This window comes from Anomalospiza imberbis, chromosome 13, assembly GCF_031753505.1.
Source record: "Anomalospiza imberbis isolate Cuckoo-Finch-1a 21T00152 chromosome 13, ASM3175350v1, whole genome shotgun sequence".
Lineage (NCBI taxonomy): Eukaryota > Metazoa > Chordata > Aves > Passeriformes > Viduidae > Anomalospiza > Anomalospiza imberbis.
The window spans coordinates 16,252,600-16,264,784 of record NC_089693.1 but is presented as its reverse complement, the minus strand read 5'-3'; the positions used below and the strand labels follow the sequence as shown (position 1 = coordinate 16,264,784).

The 12,185-nt window shown below is 42.6% G+C and overlaps 1 protein-coding gene across 6 annotated transcripts in view; it reads left to right on the top strand.

Annotated features, from left to right (window-relative positions):
- The window catches only part of RORA (RAR related orphan receptor A), a 516,409-nt gene that overhangs the window by 240,300 nt on the left and 263,924 nt on the right, over positions 1–12,185 (top strand). The window lies entirely within an intron of this gene.

The window sequence follows — 12,185 nt, the reverse complement described above, 5'->3', positions numbered from 1 at the left end:
AGGGGAACCATCTGTCTGAATTTGGGGTTGCTGTGGTCTCACAATTTTCTGGTTTGTATTTAATGCCACTGTCTATCATGTTGCAGAATATGAAATATTAGATCCAGTGGCTATTTTTTTATATCCAACATTTATGGGAAGCAAGGACAGCTTGTGAGTGTCTTCACAGAATTTCTAATGTGTGAAGTAGTATTTTTTTTCTGTTATTTTTGCTTGATGCAGCGTAACTTATTACTGGCATGCTTAATACTATTTTGTAAAGTATTTTTGTAAAGAGTAAGAAGGTAATTTCCTCTCTTACATTTGGAAATTTATTTGCCTTTCTGAATATACATTCTTTCAACATTGTCTCCACACAAATAACCATTCCAGCATAACTTATTTTCTGAGTAATGAGTTGATAAAATTGATTGTGTGTTTGTCTTCTGTGTTTGATTTTGAAATGGTAATGAAATACTGGAGTTTGAACAATGTGGGGTTTTTGATCTATGACAAGTCCTTAGAAATAAATAAAAAAAAAAAAAAAAGAGGACTGAGTGAAGGAAGGGATGAGCCAAAAGATATTCTGATAAAATTTCTGTCCTCTCAAACAGCTTCTCTAAAGCAGGGAAGTATTTCTCTGTAGTCAGGATAAGGAGTGTATTAAGTCCAGTGATGTTGACTTTATTAATTTAAATTCTGGTACAGGCTGTGCAGTAATGCTAAAGACTTCTTGTGGAACTGTATTTGAATGCAGATCTCTTCCAAAAGCTGCATGGTGAATGAGTTACATGTACCTAACACTCACTGGAAGCAGAATTGTCACTTCACCAATGGCTTGAAATCATACAGGTGCAGTATGATTTTTGCTTTTGTTTCTGTGCACCTTTGCTCTGGTGTTTACCTCGCTGGTCTTATGAGTCCTTGCTCTGAAGTTGGGAAATAAAAATGTAAGTGCAGGATGGAATTTCTCTATATGTTCCACAGTAACAGCAATTTTTGCTGATAGAATTGCAGGAAGAATATTGCAGGTCCAAATGCAAGGTCTCTTGATCTTTGATAATAGCTGATGGAGCATTCCTGCTTCTCTAAATGTTATTTTAGAATAGCTGATAAAATAAGTATAAATATATCTGAAAAAAACCCATGCAAAAATAACTTATTTTAACAAAGTATTCGATTAACATGCAACCAAGAAAAAGCTTCTTTTTACCCACAGCCTTCAACTGGAAGTTGTGGAAATTGAAAATCTTTCCATGCCCCCTTTGTTTCGTTTGATTTTATTTATGCAGCCTTCTATTCCTATCCTGCATTGATTTTGGTTGGCTTGGAAGTATTCGGTAGACTCAGATCGGACTCTGTCTGATCTCTCCTGGGGAGTGGGACAGATAAATGGTGTCTGTGTGGCCAGTCAGGAGCTGGGAGGGGGAGCCGGGTGGGTGCTGCTGGCAGGGACAGAGTGGGAATTTGGCCAGGAGCTGATGGCCCTGGGGCCCTTGGAGATGGCAGCAGTGCAGCAGCTCATCCCATACAGATCTTCCCCAAGCAGGCACCTCCTCGGAGCTGGGGGTGAGCAGGAGGAGCTCTGGAAGAGGGAGAGGGGTGGGAGCTGACCCAGGGCTCCGTGAGTGGAGCAGCTGAGCCTCATCCATGCCCAGGTAGTGCTGGCAGCCTGGCAAGTTCAGCCGATGCCTTCTGCAGAACTAGTCTGCCTGGAAAGGATCATTTCAGGGCATTTGGAGTGGGGACAGAACCTCTCCATCCTTCAGGAGGTAAATTGTGATTCCCCAGGGGCTGCAAAGGAGAGGAAGAGGCATTTCAGGAGTGAGTTGGTTGTGAGGCAGGTGCTTCGTCTGGGGGTCAGGAGTGGCCTGGGCCTCTTGCTGCCAGCCTGTTCTCTCACAGCCATGGCAGTGCAGGGAGGGCACTGGGGGAGATGTGTTTGCTGTTAAGTGCCAGAGGCAGGCATAGGATCTGTAAATCACAAAGATGGTGTTCAAGAGTGTGCATGTAGTTTTTTGGTGGTTTGGAGGGGGTTTTTGGGTTTTTTTTTTCAATCAAATGCTATTTCTGAGCTCCAAGGGCTGACAGCTGTTCTAGTTTTGCTTGGGGATGTTTTCGCAATGTGGATTAATCAATGTTATGAACTGGGTCCATGGGGTTTTGGGAATGTAATTGGTTTCAGATGACACTTTGCTAGTCAATCTGTGAAACAGCCCAATGTTGACACAGCTGAACAATTCCAGCTGTTTCCACTCACCCCTTCTTCTCTCCCTGGATGCACCAGCCTTTTCCCTCTCTCATGTCTTCCTTTTTTTATTGTGACTTCGTAAAACAAATTTGGGATTGCAGTTTCTGTCACTTGTCTCTGCTTTGGCTTTGTTTCTTCCTAGAATACTTTCAAAATGCATTATTTTAGGTATGTTTGTTGAGGTCCATTTTTATCACTTTGAGCCTAATTTGTAATGCAGACATAAAGTCTTAGGAAGCAAATTCAGATGTTGCTTGAAGGTACCCTTTCATCAGATAATTTGTAAAAATAATTTAAGGAGTTTGAAAATACATTTACTCTTGTTGTGCCAACCCCACCTGTTCTTTTAAAAATGATAACAAAGAATGCAGGTAACAAAGGCAAAGTGGGAGGACTCTGCATGCAGATGTGCTGTAGACCCTGCTCCACTGCTGCTCTGCCCTGCCTGGTCAGCCTGATGACACTTCTGTGCTGTGCATCCAGACCTTGATGACAGGAGAAATAACTCCCCAGAAGGGAGTGGCTCATAAATTTCCTAGGCCATTTATACTTCTAGAATTAATTATTTTTCTCTTGCCTACTTTTTTTGCCCTCCTATGTGATAAGTACGGGTAAACCCTGAGTATGTCATGCCACCTGCATCTGGAGTTTTCAATGTGGTATCAGTGGCTGTTCTTGATTTGTGGCAATACAGAAGAAAGGAGATGCAATGCAAGACCAGGCACATTCATTTTCCATGGTATTTTTTGTGCTGACTTTCAGGACCCTTTGCAGCAGGGACTGCAGAATGTCCCAGGCAGTTGGAAATCTGTGTGCTCAGACACCTACACACACTGCACAAAGTTGGCCCAAGCCACTGGTGAGGTGCTCTGGCTTTGTTCTGGAAGCCTTTGGCCATTATCCCTCTGGAGAGAGGCTGGATGGGTGTTTAGTAGTAACTCCCATGGGGACAATTTGCTGTTTAGTATTATTTTCCCATTAAGCAGTTGGAGGCTTTTGAAGGATGGATGCTCCCTCCTGTCTGTGTGGCTCCTCTGATGGCAGACTATTCTAAATTAAAACTGATGTGTGAAAAATTCTGTAACAAATCTGCTGTTTTCAGACAGCAGTCAGCTTTGCTAACTTTTTGAAACAGCAGAAAGCACCCACGTGTGTTGAGCCTTGTAAATCATGTCTCTTGTATTGAAGTAGCCTGTAATGGAATGGCTGATCCTGTACTATTGCTAATGCTTTCCCTACAGAGGAGTCTCTTTGCTTACTACGTATGGCTTATTTAGGAAATGGAAAATGTGTATTGAAAACATGGTAGGAAAATGGCACCTCTGCGAGTGTCTCTCTTGGAATTATGTTACACTGAGAAAATTCCAAATTTACGCAGTGCAGTTTTCAGAGAGATCCCTGATGTTGTTAATTCCTGTTTTGTATTTTTTACTGCCAGGGCATTCGATAAGAATATCCCATTCTACAGACTTTATACTGACAGTGCCTTTTTTTTTTTCCTGGGGAGGGAGACTTAGAAGGCATAAATTCAGTATCTAGATCTAAGCAAGCCTCAGAGACCCCATTTATATGGCAGGATAAAGCTTTTTAGAGTTTTCTAGCTTTTTCCATCTTTATCCCAGAGATTTAGGATTCTGACTAGCAGTTCAAACCAGCATTAAAATCCTCTTGTTGACTGAGAACTAGTTCAAAACTGTAGTGATTTTTGATTATATAATTTTTAGAATCTGTGAGAAACCCTGGACTCTCTCAAAGGACTGTAGCATTCTTTCTTCTGCTTTATTACCAAAGACCAGTTTTCTCCAAAGATGAAGGCAAACAGCAGTTGGACTTAAAGCAAACATTTAAATGCACTTGCTACTTGTGTGTGTGACTCAAGGTATATCCCAGTGGTAAACTGGATCTTGCATTTAATCAAAATGATATTTCAGGTAAATTGGGATTTTGTCTTTCCCTGCTGTACCATCCCACAGCTAGTTCTTAGTTAAGGAATGTCTACACAGAATTGAGGAGAGAAAAGTGAAGGCTAATGCTTATATCAATTCAGAAACAAAATGACACTTTTTCTTTAAACTGAGCAGACATGAAATGCATTGAGGACATGTATGCTATTCACTCTAATGTTCTTTTCATCATTCTTCAAACAACCCATAGAGGTTTTCTGTTGTACAATTTTTGACAAATCTTTCTTTGTACCCCTAGTTCTCTTTTGTTCTGTTGAACCACCAAAGAGACCGGGTTCATGGAAAGACACAGGCAATGTGCACAACCAGGATGGTGTGCAAAGCCTGTCTGTGATGTTGGGTGGCTGCATTATACAAACTTAGAGCTGCCACAAGCCCAGGTTTTCTCAGTGTGTCTCTTGTCTCCCAGTGGAAATTTTGCACAAGTAGAAAGGAAGGAATTGGGCTGTGGATTTGCAGATCTGCATGTGCTGGAGCAGCAGCAGCACTGCCTGATGCTGCCTCTGCTCAAGTCCATGCCCCTGGATGTAGTGTGGGAGTACAGTGCATGAGCAGGAAGGAACAGAGTGCAGGAGTGTCTGCTCAGAGATTCGAACATTTGGTAACTTCCCTTTTTTGGAATGGTTTATTGTTACCAGGTCAGAATCTAAACAACCTACTAGTTATTAGACATTTTATTGTATCTTCAGACACACTTCCAGAAGGAAATGTATCACATGTATGTCATGAACTGCTGGGCTTTGTCAGGTTAGTCTCCCTGGCTGTAAAAACCAGAAGGTTAAATTAACTATTAATTATTGTGTGTTGCAATCTCTGGCTGCAATAGAAGAAGCAGGTTCATCAATAGAACTAACTCTGAGTGTACCTGCTACTAACATGTGAAAATTCCTTCCCTTTTTGTCTGCAGTGGAATATCCCTGCACTATCCATTTTTATTGCTTTGTCCCTCTCTTCCCACTAAATCATTTGGTCATTGAGGCCCACATGCCCTCGAGAAGCTCCTCCAATAGCACAATTTTCAGAAATGGGAAAGATTTCTGAAAAACTTCTATTAACCAGTCCATTTCCAAGTTAGCCTTTGGTAATTCCAGATCACCAGTTGCTTCAGAAATTTAGGCAGAGCCATAAGCTTCCCACAGCACTAGAGCAGAGCTTTAGTCTGTAGGCAGGAATGAAGAGTCATTCCCTGGCTCTGTGCCTTCTGTTAGGTTGCTGGGAGAGGTGTGCCTCTGGCACCCTCCATCAGTGCCTGCCCACAATTACTGTTCCAGGACTGGGGCCTTGAAAATGCTTTGCTGGGCCTGTGTTTTCCTGGGTGGTGCTGTGTCAGTCTGGCTGTGAGCAGCGACCCTGGGGACTGTCCCTGAAGAAGTGGTGTAGAAGGCATCAATAAAATATTTTACTGGTGTGCACTCATTTGTGTGTCTTCAGACATGAGGCTTTTAGGAGTGCAGGAGTGATGCCTGACAGTACAGCACTCTCTAATCACACGTGCACACTCCTGATACCCAAACGCATCAGACAAGCCTTCATTTCTATCTTCCCCCCACAAGCCACAACACTTTGTTGTTTTCTTCCAAAACAAGGGCTGATATAATCCTCATATCCTTGTTATTTTATTTTTTCTTTTTTTTTTTTTTTTACTTTATTTCAAAATAAGTGAGGAAGGGATTTGATATGTATCAAGGAAGCTGGTTGATGCTTCCACAAGCCTTATTTCAGCCTCTTTTTCTGCTTTCTGGAACAAGTCGAGTAACAACATGCAGACATTCAGTGCCATGCTGCAGAAGTTTCTGTTGAAGGACTGCTCTGGAGCAGATCCTGGTGTTTGTCTCTGCCATGGATTGGATGCAGCTGATGCTTGTTAGGCTCTGATTGCACTGATGGCCCTGACCAGCCTCACCTGGCGTCTCACCTGCCCAGGGGTGGGGGGAGCTCCAGAAACTCTGCTCTGGGCCACGGACAGGCCTCTTTTTCTCCTTTCTCTGAGAATTTATGCAGCTACATAAAAACTTAACAGCTCTCCCTTAGAGAGTGATAAGAAGAGATAATGGGACATAAAGAAAAATTCCATCCTTGATCATATCGTTCTGTGCTGGTAAGTTGTTGCCATAGTGGTGTGCTCTGATACTGAATTTTTGACTCATTGGAAATGTGGCTTGACTCATAAAGTCCTGTATTTGCTATGTTTTGGGGAGTTTGTTTTTGGGTTTTTTGTTTTTATTTTGTGGTAACTCTTTGTCCAAAGAGGAAAGCTGAAAAGGCAGTTCAGAGGAGCAGATAAGAGTAAGTTGCAATTGCAGTTGTTGTGCAATAAAAAGAAGAACTAATGCAGATGATAAGAACCTTGGCTGGTGATTCAGGAGGTCTGGTGAAAATAGGAGTCTCTGCTCTGCTGCTGGGAATTTGCTGATTAACTTCAATCCACCAAGAAAACACCTAGCTCATGCTATTAAGATGATTTTGAGAGCTTCACTGGTGCATCAATGAGCATTTCAAATGAAACTTTTTTCCAAAATGTCACAATTCTGTGTTCAAGTAGGATAAAAACTGACAGTTTTGATCTTAAACTTAACAGTTCAGCTTTTTCATGCATGAAACCATATCCTACCTCTACTGTGGCATCACAGACTCTGAGAAAGAAAATGATCATCAGAAAAATCTTTGCTGCATTGAAGTTATCATTGATAGAGATGAAATCAAGGTCAAGATACCACAATGTGTAGGAGGAAGCTGGGTGAGAATTAGCAACTTCACCTAGGGCTTTGTGTCTCAGCTCACTTCCAAGTTGTCTTTCTTCCACTGTCTCTTAGTGACTGTGAAAGAGCCATGAGAAATTGTTTTATATATATAATTTTCCCCATTATGTGAGATCTCAGGATCTTTTTGAAGAGAAGTTCAAATAGATTCAATCTGATTCAGAAAAGAGGCCATGTAAGAGTTCTTGACTTTTTGAAGTGGTTCACTTCATTTCACATTGCTCTGGAAGGAGGTGAGAAATTTCCTCCTTGTTGAGGCTCCTCACAGGCTGTGTAGGACATTGGTTTGTGAAGAAGTTCAGGCACAGCTGAGCTGGGATTATTCTTTATAAAGAAGTTGGTATTAGTTTGAAGGCAGGTTTCTCTTTCTTGACTCTCTTCTCTCTCTACTTTCTGGCATGTTCTCTAATAGCCTTAGCTATCAAAATGTCATTAGTGTATGTCAGACACAAGTTCCACTGTCTCTGGGAGGCTGGGTTTGGGTATTGGTGGAGGCAGTTTCTGTTTTACATCCTCATCTTGTTCTCTCTGAAGACCTCTCTGTTGTCAGGCAATCTGTCCTGGTTCGAGTGGGAGAAATGTGGACTCTTGTTTTCTTGTGCAGACCTCCACTGTTCAGAAAGCCAGAGTCTGTGACTCAAACCCAAGCAAAATTCGGGGCTGCTCCTGGTTTTGCTGTTTACTACTCTGCCAGAAATTCCGTGGGGAGTGTGCTGCTTCTCAGAGAGTGTATGGTTTAATAAGCTTGATACAACAATTTCAGCTTTAGAAGCGGGGTGTCACCTTTCCTTCTTTCCTACTTGCCTGTACAGTCTCCTGTGGATATTCAGAGCTTCTCTTCAACCTGTTTTGGCTCTGATTTTGGTCTTTTTCTTATTTTCTTTTCTGTCACCTAGTCTAGCCTTTTGCCATAGCACATTTTTTACATAAAGCACTTGACTTGTTAGCAGAAAAAGGTGCTGAGTTCCCAGCCAGATGCCATACCTGGCAAATTTAACCTATTTCTGTATCAAAGTACAGTTTTCTTCATGGCTTTGTTGCTCAAAGGTGATGCAGGTGGCCTGAAATTCCTCTCCTGTAGCTCTCAAGCAGAGCCAGGAGGCCCAGCCCAGGGCCCCTCTGAGCTGGCTGACCTGGTTTCTGCTGCAGGTGGAACAGAAAAGCCTTACTCTAAAGCAAGGAGCCAAACCCCAGCTCCAGCACCCCAAACATAATGGCTCATAGAGGCTGAACTGGGCTGTGTGGTTTGATTCAATACCACCTCACATTTGGTGTTTTCACTCTGAAGGAGAACCCTATGAGTCAAGGCTATTTTTTTAAATAAAGGCTATTTTTCTATCACTCACTGTGCTTTGTAACCTCGTAGGATCCAGTAGTGCACCATTTTAACAAGAATTGGAATTTTTCATTAGCTCACTGGTCACAGCTCTCCTGGGTCAGGGGCTTGGCCTGGCTGGGTGTGCCAAAGGTGCCCCTTAGCACAGGAGGAGCTGCAAACCACAAACTGGCATGGCATTTCTTGTAATGCCAGAGCACAGGAGGGTCAGGAGGGGATCAGACTTGGAGTACTTTCACGAGGGACTTGACTCCAGCAAGCCCCCAGTCTCAACACCAGGAGGGCATTTAATGTGTGTACTTGGGAAAAAGGGCAGGAGTAGTTAGTGTCCATTAATTCAGTTGTTTGAGTTATTAGACAGGTACTTTCCTTTTCTGCAGCCCTTTGAAAGGCTGATACTGCTCTTTTCTTTTTCCCTTTTTTTTTTTGGTTTGTTTATTGCATAACTCCAATAGATAGAAATTCCTAAGGCAAGAATGCTAAAGAGGAAGGAAAGAATAAGCGATGCCAGTTAAATTTTCATGTATTTATGCCTTATTATGGCCTGACAGTCAGAAATAATATTCTTTTCCTTTTATCCCGATCTTCTCTTTTGACTGTGTATTAAAAAACCACCAGCAGTAACAAAGTGTAAAAGATTGAATTAAATCCTAGTTAAAATGACTTCACCTTAAATAGTGGAATATCTTAGATCTCTTTCTCTTCCTTTTTTCTTTCTCTCTGTCTAGTCTACAGAGACTTGGCAGTCTCAGATACCCTTGGGTGTTCAAAGGTAGATCAGTCTGTGGCAGGGCTGCCTTTGATGTTTTCACCTACAAAAATGTCACATCACAACTTGCTCTGTTATTTCACATTGAATGTGAAAGATTCACTAAAAGGTTAATTTCAAGTCTTGTTGAATTTTATACCATTAAAGTCAATGCCTTTTCAAGGATGCACCTAGAATGGTTTCAGAAGGATGAGAGAAGGGCTGCTTTAGAGCTCCTGCTGCAGCTAAAGCCCTCTGTCACCGTGTGCTGTGGGTGCCTGTGGCAGCAGAACCCCTCCTGCAGGAAGGCTTTGCCCTCCCTCCCTGGGGAGAAAGGAGAACAAGGATTGCTGTGGATACTTTAAATAGCTCTGCATCCACAGCAACACCTTCACCTGCTTGTGCATGAGACCCTCATTTGATTTGTGTTCAGTCTTGGGAAAGACAAATGTGAAGGGAGAGAAACACTTGTATGCAAATTTTTTGGAGATCGCGAATAATCCTGAATATCCGTTCTGATTTCTGGAATGAACTGTAATTGCAAATGCCTGAGTGAAATGTTTTTGAAACAGTTTTACTCTTGGTTCTTCTCCTTCCCTTCAAGATCTGTGTCTTGAGGCAATGCTGTAACTTTGTATGGGGATTTTAATTTCTTTGTTGATGCAGTAAATTTGACTGGAGAAAGCTAAATGTTGTAGTGGTTTTCAAATATTATTTTTAGTAAGAAACCTGTTTTTCTAAAAGGTTCTTTAGTTTGGCAAAAAATGCTTGTTTATCTATCATACCACAAATAGTGTATTTGAAAGACTTCTGAATGGACACATGCTGAAGGAATAGATAGAAGTTATGTTTTAAATTGCTTGGGGTTTCTTAAAAACAATTTCCAAGTAATGAATTATATTTTCTGTTTCCTTTTGGTGCAGTGAAACCTTTAGACTTAGTGACGGCACTTAGAAAAGGAGGTGACCTTTCTCCACCTCTTCTCTTTAGCAGAACTCAGATAAGTAATTTAATTGGTTACCGAGCTTGATGCTCTTCACCTCCTCTTCTCCCCACAAATAATTCTTGCAAGTGAGCAGTGAGAAGTCAGGTAACTCGCTCCAGTGTCCTCACATTTGTCGTGTAGGAGAGGCTGGGATTACGTGCTTTGTCAAGCTGTGCTCTTAAGGATGTGTCACATTTCCTACGGTTTTAACACAGGAAATGTCTCTGTCACCAGGCAGCCCTGCTTTTCTGTGCATCCCCTAATTGTGTGTGAACTGAAGGTGCAGCTGGAGAGCATTTCATATCTAATTGGTGTGTGAAAGCTGAGGGCAGAAAAAACAATTAGAAAGTCACGGTCAACTTCAAGAAGGGCCATAATTGAGGCAGAACTGAAATTAAAAATTGGATTGCTACTGAGCTGAAGTGGAAAGGATGTAAAGGAGGAAAGCTGTAAACAGCAGAGCAGCTTAGGCTCCCAAGTTCCGCTTGCTGCAGTGGCTTCAGGGAGCCGAGTGCCTTGGGGCTAGCTGATGTGGAGCTCAGCTTCCCCAGCCCCTCGGCATTTCAAAGAAACGGCTGTGGGTTACTGTGCCTAAATTTAGTGTGTCACAGGATGTCTCTCTCTACCTCCTTTTAATCAATTGCAGTCTATTGATAGCCCTGGAATAAGGGCTAACTGCTCTATTCAGCTGCCTGGTTTTGTCTTCATTTAGCACCAAATAAAGAGGTAGAGGTGCTAGGCATACACGGAGTGCTATTTTAAATCCACCTAGTCAAGAGGTTGAAGTAATTCAACAAAGGAGTTCATTTTACTGTTCAAACTGTAAGTTTCTGTGTACAGTAAGTGATAATGAGGCCATTTAAAAATCCTCTTCTTGTCACTTCTAATAACAGGATGTAGGTTTTCTAAGAATGTATTAAAATGTGTACCACAACAGCCCGTTGCCATTTTACTATTTGGCAGGCAGGTTGTAAACTCTGGCAGGTTCTAATGCTAAATGTTATGGTCCAGCCTGTCACTGTTATTGTGGCATATGTACATGTAATGGCTGATTCTTATCAGTGTCCTATCACTAATGGTACCAACAGAAACTCAGCTTATAGCTGTGCAAACAGAAGGGTGCTGTGTGCCACAGCCCCTGCGGCAGAGCAGCGCTCGAGGCCCAGTGCAGCCCTTACCTGAGACACAGCGACCTGCTGGGGCTGCTGCAGGCACAGGAGGGGACACAGCACTCCTGAGCATCTAGAAAGCAAGAAGTGTCTGATGTGTACAGCGAGGTTTTGTTCTTGCTTCGTTGGTTCTTCTTCTGCCCGTTAACTTTGTGGCAGAGGAAGATCATCATACCTGTCATTTTGCCAGGTGTTTGTCAAGCTGGTGTGTCAGTGTTTGCATAGGGGAGCTCCCATGCTGCTGGGAGAAGCTGGGAACTAGTGATTTAAAGTTGTTTTTTTTGGGGAGCAGGTAGGCAGCCTGTGAGGATGGCCTAGCTACGAAGTGTGATACCACTGGAATACTTTTGGTTAATTAGATTTTAAGTGACACTAGCTTAATTTCTTTGAATTTCTGTGACCTTAGTCTCCTTTCACCTCTTGCTTGAGCAAAGGAACAGCAGGGCTTGGGCAGTAGCTGGGTTTCTGTAGTGTTGGCATGGTGTGCCATGTGTTAAAGAGCTACTGCGTTCTCACACAGGCAGAGTGGTTTGTAATTTAGACGAGCAGTTAGAGATTTTGTCAGATTTCGTGTGTTAGTTTTTTTCATGTGCATTCCTGATAGGGTTATTGCTCTACATTTACTTGGAATTCATTTAGGATCTCTCTGGACAAAAAGCACTACTGAACATGCCGAGGTTTTCTTACCAAAGATTCTGGGTTTGATGGGCACTATCCTGCAACTTGGAGGCTTTCATAATTTTTTTAATTTAAACATATTTTTCCTGTGTAAAAGACAAACTCTCCAGTGTATAGAGAGAAGAAACCAAGTCATAAACAGCTGCTGGGATAACACCCGCGTTCCCAAGCAGCTGCCGATCCTGCCCCGCTGATGTTGGTGCTGTTGCTCCTTGCTCCTGGTTGATCGAGGCTGTCCTGCGCATCTGCTGGGACACAGCCGGTGGCTGGGCAGCCTGCGGGCTGTGTCTGTGCCTGGGAGCTGCAGGACAGGGGC